This window comes from Silene latifolia, chromosome 10 (genome assembly GCF_048544455.1).
Source record: "Silene latifolia isolate original U9 population chromosome 10, ASM4854445v1, whole genome shotgun sequence".
Classification (NCBI taxonomy): Eukaryota; Viridiplantae; Streptophyta; class Magnoliopsida; order Caryophyllales; family Caryophyllaceae; genus Silene; species Silene latifolia.
The window spans coordinates 78,543,307-78,556,241 of NC_133535.1; the positions used below are offsets into that span (position 1 = coordinate 78,543,307).

At 36.2% G+C, this 12,935-nt stretch overlaps 1 non-coding gene across 1 annotated transcript; it reads right to left on the reverse strand.

The window, feature by feature from the left end:
- Nucleotides 1–12,069: 12,069 nt before the first annotated feature.
- Nucleotides 12,070–12,176, reverse strand: LOC141610143 (small nucleolar RNA R71). Its single transcript, XR_012528040.1, has one exon. It is a non-coding gene; the product is annotated as a small nucleolar RNA R71 (small nucleolar RNA).
- Between the last annotated feature and the right edge of the window lie 759 nt (nt 12,177–12,935).

Below are 12,935 nucleotides of genomic sequence, written 5' to 3' on the forward strand. Positions count from 1 at the left end.
GCAACCTCTTGACACATAACAGAGTATTCTGTCAAACACCAAAATCGCTCATCGAATTCTTCTCGAGAATTCATGACGTTTCTACTATGGCTTACCAATGATTCATCATGCTCTTATGCATATGATTCATAATTGGACATGTGCATGATTATTCTAATGGCGGAAACATTAGTAACTTTTAATCATGTTGTCAACTATATTTAGGTTCAAGGAACGACCATGACTGCTAATGGCAATTCCATTTTCATTTAAATGAATAACCTACGTATCTCGTTGATTCAATGTGTATCTTACAATACTTATCCAACATCTCATGATGTAGTTGGATTCATCATGGTCCATTTTCATCCAGAATTGAAAACTCAAATCTTCCTTTGTAAAGGAAGGTATTAGCTCGTCATTCTTCAATGAGTGATGAGTTATAAACTTTGACAAGATGATTGCTCCCACTAAATTCCATGTCTTCACATGATAATTTCAAACTCCCACTCAATTCCACATGTTTCGAAATTTACTTCTTAATTGAAACATTTCAAGAATTGAAATATAAATTGCATTGCCAAGTTATTAAGATAAAACCATATATGTTCCCATCATATCCATTCAAAATACCTATTTTGAAGTGGTCTCATCTTAACCTTATTAAAAGAGATTTTAATCTCTAACTCACACATGTCATAATGATGTGTAGCAATGTCATTATTCAAATATAAATAATATCTAGAACACGTCCTTCGAAATACCCTTTCGGAAGGAGGTTTAACCATTTCATAATGAGGTTAAGTAGTGACATCTGTGTGGTTAAAACTTAACTATTGAAGATATCGGTATATCAATCCTTGCAACTCGTTTATTACTAGTATGTTACTTTGATTCATTTAGGCTGTTAAGTAAAGTTTGAAACTATTGGTCAAAATTTTATCATAAACTAGTCAATTAAGACTTTACATTAGTCATTCTTGTTCCAAAACTTTCTTTTGGTCTCCTCGTGTAGTTATCTTGAGAACATACTCTTATGATTACTTCACTTGGTCTCTTTAGTCATATAGAACTTACTTGAGACCATAGATCTCATCTATTGGGTATACTATATAAATAGATATACCTTCATTCAAATCATTCTACCTTGCGTAGATCTCATTTACACAAGTACACAAATTTATCTTGCCTCGTGTGTTGTGTTCTCATTTTTCTCCCACTCTATCTTTAGAATAAATACACTATAGATTCAAAGATAGCATATGAGACACAAATAAATTTGAAGTATAAGGAGAACTATCTCATAGGTTGACTAATAGTTTTAGATTTCGTAAGTGTACTTGGTGATTAACATTCCTTTAAAAGAGTTCATAGACTCAAAATCACTTTGTAAATGATCATACACAAGCCTTAAGCATATGGACATATAATGAATCCCGTCATTATATTTGTCTATTAGATCACTTTAAGTGAATAATCATATGTTTCTATGAGCAAGCATTTAAATACGAATTTTAGAACAAGGATAAAATGATAAAACGGGTGACTTGGGTTGCAAACCAAGTCACCATTATCCAAAATACAACCAATTATCCAAAATACCTTTCCATGTCGAACACGGAAACTTAAAGGTTCTAAAATCCAAAACATGAATAAAATAAGACAATAAAAAGCAAAGCTCCATGAAAGCTATTCCTAGCTTCTTGATGGTTTCTCATGCTTGCTTTTCTTTTCCCTTGTTTTTGCTTGGTGGAGGCCCTATTTACAATAAAAAGGGAGATACATTATCACAACTTTGTATCACAATACCATAGTTGAATTAGAAACATAAAAGAAAGGATAGTCATTTACCTCTTTGGAGTGATCTTTCCAAATTTAATATCACCAAGGTATTTGGAACAATTTCTTTTCCAATGTCCAACACCATTACAATAATGGCATTTATCAAGAGGACCCTTCTTGATTTTTGAAGTGCTAGCTTCATTAGTCTTAGTCTTGGTGAAAGTGGGAGCTTGTTTCTTACCCTTCCTCCCATTCTTCTTGAACTTCCCCTTACTTTTAGTGCTTATGTTAAGCACATCCTTGGGTGGGTTCACATTTAACCCCATGTCCCTTTCGGCTTGCACAAGTAACTTGTGCAATTCTTCAAGAGACACATCCTTGTCTTGCATGTTAAAATTCACCCGGAATTGAACATACGCTTTGACTTTTGACAAGGAGTGTAGAATCCTATCTACAATGAGTTCTTTGGGGATTTCAACCTTTTGAATCTTCAAGGTCTCGACAAGCTCCATAAGTTTGAGCACATGAGGGCTAACCTTTTGGCCCTCTTTGATGTCGAGATCAAAGAATGCTGCGGCCGCCTCATATTGGACGATCCGAGGAGTTTGTGAAAACATTGTCACAAGCTTGGAATAAATCTCATTAGCGGTCCCCATTTTAAAGGCTCTCCTTTCGAGATCCGCCTCCATCGCAAAGATCAACACATTTTGCATTGCGGCGGACTCCTTATGGTAAGCCTCATATGCTTCCCTAGTAGCGGCGGTCGACCTAGTATTAGGTTCGGGTGGAGAGGCCTCGGTTAGGTAACGAAGCTTGTCGTCACCTTGGGCGGCTAGTTTGAGTTGGGCATCCCAATCGGAGAAATTTGACCCATTCTTTTCAAGTTTACATCGATCCATGAAGGATCGGAGCCATGATGAATTAGCGAGAGGCGTGGCGTTAGGGGTTGGTGTTGCCATTTGTTATGAGAAAAAGAAGTGGTCTACAAAACAAAATAGAAGGAGTAAAACAAATGTCGTTTTAATAATACTCGTGAAAACTAATTTAAACAAGTTTTATGCATTTTTCTAGTGACCTCTACCCAACTAGATAAATGATTCCAAGACCCAAATTCATATCGATTTAGGCACGGTAGGGTCGATACATCCTTTATCAATATAACTCGGTGGATTAACATTTAATCGATTCTACTTTTAGAACTCTTGGTCGATAAAATTACTCTAATAATTATATATAGCCCGGAACACATGCGACTACGGTCACGAATACTTCCGTTGAGCTCAATCCAAATTTCGAATAAATGTGTCCATGATCCAAATCCACATCAACTAGGGCACGGTAGGGCTGATTCATCCCTTATCAACATGAATTCGGTGGATAGACATTTATCACCCACTTGCCCTACGTAACAAGTTTTGTACCCCGGTAGGGCCGAGTGCACTCCCTCGCGAAATAGGTTTTCATGGTTTCTACTATTTGGTAAGGCTATGTCTCAATTGATTATTTTAGCGAGAGGTCATGTCAATTTATTATCTATCACGTTTTAAGTAAACTAAAGCGGTGAACTACAATAATTCTAATTGACACGGTCGATAAACTCGATGAAAGATGATGCATGTTTTAGTTATGGCGATTTAGCGATGCATGCGACATATAAATAAAATGCAAAGCATAAAAATAAATCCTAGTATGGCCTTCCTAAAATAGAAAAACTATTTAACTATTACATATTCGGAAACCAACTCTATTGGTCCCTTGAACTTCGGTTGTGGCACGCATCTCGAGGTAACACCGTCTTTATGTATCGCCATCTTGAAGAAATCCGTCTTTGGGAACTCCGAAATAAATAAAATTACATAACAAATTACATAATTTCCTATTATACATTTGTAACTAAAATAAAATAAATCTATTAAATTACAAAATGGTGATACGAGATCACAATAAATTACAACCGAATCGATATTCCCATACATTTCGGGTAAAACCAATTAAAAACTAAGGCCATACTAAGTAAAATTACATATAATAAAATTACATAAAATAAAATTATGACAATCATAAATAAAATGCAGCATTATAATATTTATGAACATGCCCAATTTTATGCTAAATCGCCTTTAAATAGCCAATAACGTATATTACTCGGTTTTTACGGATTTGCGTGATTCAACATTTTATAATCAAAAAAATTACATAAATTCATATTTATGCATACGTTAATTACCCTAACCTCTTATGACTCAAAATTTAGTCTTCACTAATTATTTGACCATAATTAACTCATATTTCTAAAATTTGTTCATTAATGGACTTAAAAATGCTATAAACTTCAAATAAATCACAAAAATTCAAATAAATTCAAAATTTCAAATTTAAACTCATGAACATTCTGGAAAAATACCATGACACTCATAATATTCAAAAACTTAGGTTAAAAATTTCGAAATTTATCCGGAAAAACAATGTTGCGGTTTATCGGTTTTAACAAAAATAATCATAAAAACATGAGAAAAATTATATTCATCAACTTTTCAATTTTAGATCTGAAAAAGATAATAAAATGGACCATGTGACGTTTTTCCTTAGTCATGGAGTATGTTTTATTAATATTTCACTAATTAAGTCACTATTTATGCTATTTTTCTTCAAAAAATCATAAATCATGCATAAAGACTTCAATATAGCCTATTATTTTACACACATCTTGTAAAATTACATGTGACAACATACTAAATTTCTATGACCAGATTCGAAATTTATCTCATATTAACCTATTTTTCATCTAAATCCAATTTTAATAATGAAAAAACCATTTTTCGAGCATAAGAAGTCCAAAATTTATGAAACTTTACAGGTCATCTCAAAATAATATATGTGACAACATATCCAACAATCACTGAAAAATTTGAAGTTTAGCTAATTTTAGTCCGAAAATGACATTTTATTCATAAAATCATATTTTAATGTCATTATTATATAATATGAACAATAAAAATCCATAAATTAACCAAAATATCCTAAAAATATTTTAGGACCAGAAGTTTTAACATGCATAATATTATTTCGTGATATATCATAATAACACAAATTAAACAAGTTTTATATGTTAATCGTATAACTCGGAAAAACTTTTAACCGATTTGCATGCAAACAACCATGGCTCTTGATACCAATTGAAATAAAAGTAGATCTATATACTCAACATAATAATATATGTTCTAGGTTAATTTAATCATAAAATTAATTGGTGATCTTATGCATGGAAACTATAAACAATATAAAGAAGAAATCTTTATCTTACATTGGAATTTCGGTTTATAAGGGCACAAGAGAGATCTCCTTCTCTCTTGTTCTTGTGCTTTCCTTAATGGAAGAACTAAGATCCAAGTATAGGATCTCTCCCAAAGTATAATACCCAAGGCACACTCTCAATAAAATTAATATTATGAATACTAGTACAATATTAATTTAGAGATAAAATTGACCCAAAAATCATTGGTTTTGGACTCTTAAAACCGGTTAAGAGGAGAGGAAGAAAAAGAAAATATTTTATCTCTCTAAAATATTTTTGATGAATGAATGAATGACAAAAACATTTTGTCTATATTAGGTAAAATAAGAGGAAAAACCAAAGTGGTTTTTCCTCTCAAAAACAGGGTGGAAGAGGGGATTAGAGGGAGCCAATGCATGCTTGAGTTGTTCTTCACAATGAACACTAAGTTTGCATGGCTAGTCAATTAGGGTAATCATCATCCTCTCCACTAATATAATCAACACAATATTAGCTTTATCCTCCTCTTAATTTCGGCACACATAGATAATATGGACTCCATATTATCTTTGTCAAAATGTCAATTTGTCTTATGTCACATGTCATATGTAACATAAATTTGTTATGTATTTTTATCATATTAAAAATCAACGTATTAATAAAAATACGTCATATACAAAAATCGACTTAGTAATTCATAATTACTTGTACCAAAATATTTTACCAATTATAAATCACAATAATTTGTATGTATAATAATTCATTCAATTTTAATTGTTTCCTTAAACAATAATTTCATCTGAGTAATGAAACAATTCGATTACTCAGACCGTATCTCATTTAATCAAATTTCAATGAGACACGTAAATATTACTTCCAAAATCGTCCGTCAATTTTAAATAATTTAATTGACTCGTAACGTTATACGATCAATTAAATGATCAATTAAGAGTGTTGCCCTTTAGGTATGACCTAGGGGATCAACTGATCACCACCGTCGCACGACAGTAATGTCAAACTCTAGTCAGCCAATCATTACCAATATGTGTGGACCAGTTGACAGTAAAATTATTACTTCCCAATTATATTCTTTATAATGAGACTTAAACATGTGATCATCATGATCAACAGTTGTGATCGCATTATTGTCGGAGGACACATATTCCAACAAATATTACATGGGACTGAAAAACTACCTGGGTCTTCTAGCTTATGGGGTGCAGTATGAGTTAAATAAGAACATGACTCCTCAGTTAGTGCGACAGATTGCACAGCATCAAGTGCCTTCTTTTTAGACAAAAGTTGCTTCATAAATTTCATGTAAGCAGGCACATGATTAACTAATTCAAGGAAAGGAACTTGCACATTTAAACTACGAATAACATTTTCAAATTTGTTAAATGATACATGTTCCTTTGTCGGCACCAATCTCTCCGGATAAGGGGCTGTAAGAAGTAACTTAGCCCTCTCTTCCAGGTCTCTCATACCGGCATCAATGGACTTAGGCTGAAAATCCACTACCTTCTCCTTGTTGAAGCTTGAACCTTCTTCATACCGTCTTAAGAATAAGCCATTAATCGGCATTGGGTCATACTTTGGAACCGGGACAGACCCATCAGTATTTGGGTCTTGGCTCAATAATTTCGGAGTAGTCGTACCCCGAAATAAGTGGTCCCTCAAGTTATTTGGCATTGGAGGACGAAAAGATTCAACATCAGCAGCGTTTTCAGTCGATCGACCAGGTAGGTCGGACGATCGAATGGCTTCTACAGGACCAAAAGCTGCACTATTTCGCGGACTGGTCGATCGACCGGGTATGTCAGTCGATCGACTGACATACCTGTTGATCGTCTTTTTCTTGCCACTGTTCGTTACTGCCTTCTTCTTACTTGGTTCCGCCTCATCTTTTCCAGTAACTTCCTCGACCATAGCGGGCCCATCAAGGGTAGACCCACTCCTCAAAGTAATTGCATTAAGGGTCTCTTTTTAATCTGGCTGCGACGGTAAATGCCCCGGAGCTCGAGTTGCACTCTTGCTTGCCAATTGAGCAATTTGACTCTCCAACATTTTCATCCAGGCCTCTCTAGCTTGAGACTCTTTCAGCAACAAATTTTTCAACTCGGCAAAATCGGAGCCATAGGACTGCTGCTGCAGAGGGACATACGGAGGCTTTTGATATGGTTGCTGCTGCTTATGAGGGGGCACATAATTCTGCTGCTGCTGCTGCTGTGGAGGTGGAGTCGGATTTTGGACATTTTGGCTACTCCACCTCACATTCGGATGGACATTCGGCTCAAAATAATTGTTTGTCTGCCTATAATGTTGAAAAGCAGCACAAGCCTCATAGGGACTGCTGCAGTGGTCAGCAACATGTCCATCTCCTCCACATCTCTTGTAGACGAATAGACCGTCTGAAACAGCATTAACCTTGTATATACCTCCTTTTTGGGATCCCCCGAAGTCTATCTTGTCGAATCTCGCAGTATGGGCCTCTATTGCAGCTACAGCAGGTGATTCAGCTGACCTCCTCTGATTTCCTCTAGAATTCCCATGCTCAGCTTTATGGATAGCTATGTCATCGATGATTTTCCACCCCTTTGTCTCACCACTATTTTCTTGAAATCTTCCATTAGCTGCAGCATCTAGGATAGCTCTCTGATCATCATAAAGACCATTATAGAATTGGTTGCACAGAAACCACTTCTCAAACCCATGGTGCGGAATAGTTCACACCAGTCTCTTGAAACGGACCCATGCCTCATGAAAATCTTCATCAGGACCATGTTTAAAGCTCGTGATCTGAGCTCTAATCGCATTGGTCTTCGATGTCGAGAAGTATTTCTTATAAAACGCTAAGGCCAACAAATTCCAATAAATAATCCCATTAGCAGCTCGATCCAGATCTCGGTACCACTCCCTAGCAGCATCACAGAGCGAATATAAGAACATTGTCTCCTTTACCTGATCCGGAGTCACACCTGCTGGTGGGGGTATGGAGCAACAGTAGTTCATGAATGTCTCCATATGCTTAGCTGCATCTTCATTTGCAGCTCCCCCAAATTGGTTTCTCTCAACCAAGTTAATGTAAGCCGGTTTCGGTTCGAATTTTCTATCCGTCCCGGCTGGCAATGCGAATCCCTTATAGAGATTCTCAGCTTTCAGCTCGGAGTGACTGGCTATACTAGCTTCTTTAGCCATATCTGGAGATGTGACGGTCTCAGCTGATGAAGTAGAAATAGCAGATGAAGGTGGATCCTCCTCGAATAGCTTGTTCTTGTAGTAACTAGACAGAGTACTCAGCTCTTCCTCTGTCGGCAATACTCTAGATGATCGTCTCATCTCACACAAAGTCTTCTCAATCTCAGGATTGAACGGTAGTAATTCACCACCCTGTGACCTGCGCATAAGAGGAAACTACAAGTAGAATATGAGAATAGTTTAAGGAACAGATGTCCCTTAAACTGAGAAAAGACTAAAATAAAAACAACTAAAAATTTAAACAATTGCCTCTCCGGCAAAGGCGCCAAAATTTGATACCGTCTTAGAGTACCAAAGATAAATTTATAGTTTTCGAACTACTACTATAGATAGCGGCAGTCAGGGTCGAACCACAGAGAGGCAATGCAATTAATAGTCGTCTTATTTAAGTCTAAAGTAACAAATATGTGGGGGTTTGTTTTGAATTATTCTATAACTAAAGGGCAATGAAATTAAAAGTAAACTAAATAAATGGATGAAATCAAATATTAAAAAGGATGCTAAGATGGTCGGTTCACTATAGTTTCGGCCGCAGTATCCTAGGCAAGTCTGAGATAATCACGTGAGACGGGAAAATAAGAAGTCCTCTCGGTCCATTTTTAACAGGTAGCATCTTTCGATCTAGCTACGGGTCCCTAATATCACTAATGCTAACTTTCGTCCTGAAAAGTGATTTAAAAGTCTAAATTAACTTATCTCTCGATCTTATTAATTTAGTCGTCTCAATTAGGTAGTCTATTTCCCTCCCCTATCTTTCGATCTTATCGGGTCGGTCAATTCCTAAACATTCAACTAGTCGCGTGCACTCAATTCGTCAAATATAAAAATTAAATTAATTAAAACGAAGCAAATCTCACGTGGCCAGTCGATCGACCATGGCGCGATTCAGGTATACTATTCTAATGCCGCCTACACTACAGATTCCCTACATCCTAGCACGAAAGGTTTAGCTACTCATAACTATTACGAAAACAACAGTAAGATTAGCAAGTAAAACTATTGAATGCATGATTGAAATAACTAAATAAGTAAATAACATGAAACGATAATTTTGGCTTCGGGAATTCTAAACTAGCAATTCTAATCTAAGGATAAATAAAAACAAACTGAAATTAATGAACAAAAGAATACCGTAAGGAATTGCAGAGAGAAGATCAAAAGCACGAACGAAAGTAAATTGTATTGAATGATTAAACTTGAATGCCAAACCCTAATTATTTCCCTAAACTGATGATAAAAGACTTGATAAAAACTTCCTTTTTCTCCCGATGCTGAAAACTAAAGTTACGTTATATAGGAATATCACGTAACACTTATTCCTAAACCTAAGAAAACATTGGGCTTACTAATTCTCGATCTTTTAACTTGCGTCAGAATAACGGCTTCGTCGATCGACCACTGTGACCGGTCGATCGACTGGACTGCACTGTACAGGAGCTACTGGAAGTCGTGCTCTGATCGATCGATCATAGGCACCAGTCGATCGACCACTATAGCTGGTAGTCCGCTTCTAATTCTTCATAAAGTTGTCTTTCAGCCCTCGAAATGCGCACCAAGATCGTTTATTGAGTAAATACTTCAGGTCAAATGCAATGCTAGGTACTTAGGGACGGACTCGGCTCGATTTCCGCTGGATTCTTCACATTTCTGCAATATAATACAAAAACACGAAAGTAGACGGAAATAGGAAAATAGTAGCATAAACTACATATATGAGCTCTGAAATACGTGTAAAATGGGGCGTAAAACATCATATTTAGGACACGAATCACCTTGGACGCTCGGATTCCCTTACAGTCCCATACGTCCTTTTCTTCCCTCAATGAAAGATGCGCATATTTATGAAAGATCGGCAAAAAGGAGACCCGCATCTTTTCTGAGAGGAGCGATTCCTCAAGGACTTAATCGTCATTTAAGCCCTTAGTAAACCCTAATTTGTGTACCTAATCCCCACTATAAATACCCCATTAGTATATTTAGATAATCATGTTCTTCTTATCAATCCTTAGTGTAGTTTATATCATTCTAATCTCTTCTTAATCTTGTAATCAACTTCTAATCAAGTCTTAATACAAATCTCATTTGCTTAATCTCTCTCTTGTTCATCTTTTGTTTTGGGTAATTGAAGATTATTTGGGTTATTATTGGGAGATTCACAACCTTCCAATCAATCATCAAGTACATCTATTATTCTTTCCTTTATTTTGGAATCATTAGTAGGTATAATACTCTTAATCCCTTTTTAATTATTGTTAATCATCTTAATTTTTTCATCATGTTTTGCTTTGTTAATGTGATTGACAACCTTCTTAATATGTTAAACTTGATAATGAGTGAGTAGTTTCCTTAACTAGGGTTAATGGGTAATTAGGGGAAACCAACATGGGGAATAATTCATGCTTAATTTAATATGTTTTCATAGCTTATTTGCTTTCTTGTTGTGATCTCAACTTATGCACATGTTATGTTTGATGAAATGCGAGCCTATGAATCCTTGCATTATTTACCCATCACCTACCTTTTCAAAGAGTCTTGTAAGACATAAACCAACTCGAGTCTCATTAGACCATGCATATAGTTGAGTAGGGAGGATTAAGTCGACTTGTAGATGTTGTACAATCTAATCGATTCGGCTCCGAGACCCATACCTTCCTAGGATTGTAAGATATAAACCAACTCGATCCATCACAACAATAATTGCTTGCTTATAATTTGAGAATATGTTTGTATGATCAATTCCCATGAATCCCCTATGACCCCATGACACCCTAGTGCTTTTAATCAATTGTTTACATCTCTTTTTAGTCATCTTGCTTGTTTACTTTTATTGTTATTTAGTTTAGTGATCTTCTCATCTCAATCCCAAATCGTGACACCCCTAGACACCACTACTTGCAATCGAAAATCCTACATCAATACCCGTCCCTTGGGATCCGACCTGTACTTGCCTCTTTACTAATAGTAGAGTTGTTTGTGAAGTTATAAATATTGTTTTGGTCTAGGTGCTCCTAACGACAAGTAACCGAAAAGTAAATCTCCAAGTGAGTGAAACCGACCAAAAATGGCGCCGTTGCCGGGGACGGTGTTAACTTGATTTAATTTTCTTAGATTGCTATTAGTTGTGTCTTTCTTTGCCTTGGGGAAGTAAAACTCCTCAAGGTTTGTTCTAATTGTTTTTGAGTTGTTTGATATTTTGCATGTCTAGAAGATCACAAGGTAACTTGTTACCCACTGATCACGAAATTGAAAGGACTTTGACAAACAATAGAAGACTTGCTAGAGGTACTTTGAGAGGTATTGGTGAGGTTGTAGATATTCAACCAAACACTATTGAGTTCATCAACCTTTTTGCAAGAGAAGGTGAGGAGAACCCAACACAAAATCCAACACAAAATCAACCCACAATGCCTAAAATTTCATCACATTCCGTACCAACTGAGGAGAACCTACCCAATGGTACTCCCACACCACAACACTTAACCGGAAATTTCATTGCAAAATCCACATTTATCCAATTAGTCGAAAGAAGCCAATTTGGGGGGATGCCTAGAGAAGACCCTTACTCACACATGGAGACTTTTTGTGACTATTGTGATGCGATTTCACAAACCGGTGTGACTCAATACCAAATTCGATGGGTCTTATTTCCTTTTTCTCTAATCGGCACCGCAAAACAATGGTTGAAAGGCCTTGATAAGGCTACTCTTGGAATTGACTCTTGGAAGAAGTTGGCTCTAGCTTTCTACAAAAAATTATACCCTCCGGAAAAGACTAACATGCTAAGAGCTCAAATTACGGGTTTTAAGCAAAGGGATGAAGAATCTTTGTATGAAGCTTGGGAGCGGTTCAAAGAAATTTGTCGCTCATGTCTTCATCATGGACTTAGCGAGTGGTTCTTGGTACAACAATTTTGGAATGGTCTTTATGAAGACTCAAGAAACATTCTCAACATGGGATCAAACGGTATGTTCACCGAAGTTGACGATAATCAAACTTGGAACAAGATTGAGGAAATGGCGGTCTATAACTCACAATATAGTAGACCTTGCAAGGCTACTAGAGGAGGAAAGCATGAAGTGGACTATATTACTCAATTGGGTGCTCAACTTAGTGCTCATATTGATACCATTAACTTGAAGTTTGAGAAGGCTATGGCTAAACTTGAAGAAGCCTCAAAATCACCAAAGCATCATGTTAATGCCATGGTAGGATCTTCCTCAATCCCAAGTGGGATATGTGAGAATTGTGGAACTTTGGGACATGACCAAAGTGAATGTAGGGAAATAGATGAACAAGTGAATGCTTTTCAAGCATACAAGAGTGGTACCCCTTATTCCAATTATTACAATGAAAACACCAAATTCCACCCAAATCTCTCATACAAAAGCCAAAATGTTCAAAACCCTCAACCAACATACACCCCACCTTCCATGAGAAACCAAAATCAAAGACCCTTTTTCAACCAAAATCAAGATTACCAAAACCAAACTCCACACAATCAACAAAATGACCAAGGTTTTGATGTTCAAAAAGCGGTGCTCCAAATGCAAAAGAATCAACAAGAGTTTTTCACTCAAATGCAAAAGGATAGCCAAGCAAAGGACATCACCATAAACAATATCCTAGCGCACACAAAAATTTT